Below are 537 nucleotides of genomic sequence, written 5' to 3'. Positions count from 1 at the left end.
CATTTCAAGTTTTCTCAAGATGACACTAAGCTAAAAGACATTGTTTTAAAATCAAACCAATAACATACAAAAGGAACTCACCAGAGATTCCGATCACATCCATGTCAGGGGAATCATCGCTGAGGAACTCAATAACATTATGCACACCTTTGGTTACCATGTACATCCCCACTGCACCACACCGGTGTTACAACTGAACCATATATAGCCATTTTTTCCCTGCAATGTACAGTGGACAGTTTGTAGCCTCGTAAATCTAATTGACATGCATCCATAAAATCATTATTTCATCAGCAAAAGTTTCAATCTTGAGTCGAACCACACCACAAACATAAAACATTTTACATCTTGGTGGTACCTGTTGAAAATGACAGCCAACGTTTCGAAATGATCTGGATTCTCCTAGGAAGGCTTAAGTTCCATAGCACATTGGCACGAAAAAAACTGGAAAATAGGCGCTCTAGTTGTACCGTCCTTCAGCTCCGCCTGAGACGTACCCAGCCTTGCAGCCTCTGTTAGTCCTAGCAACCAAATAAC

The sequence above is a fragment of the Brassica oleracea genome, chromosome C9, assembly GCF_000695525.1.
Source record: "Brassica oleracea var. oleracea cultivar TO1000 chromosome C9, BOL, whole genome shotgun sequence".
Lineage (NCBI taxonomy): Eukaryota > Viridiplantae > Streptophyta > Magnoliopsida > Brassicales > Brassicaceae > Brassica > Brassica oleracea.
Note: the sequence above shows the minus strand (reverse complement) of the source record.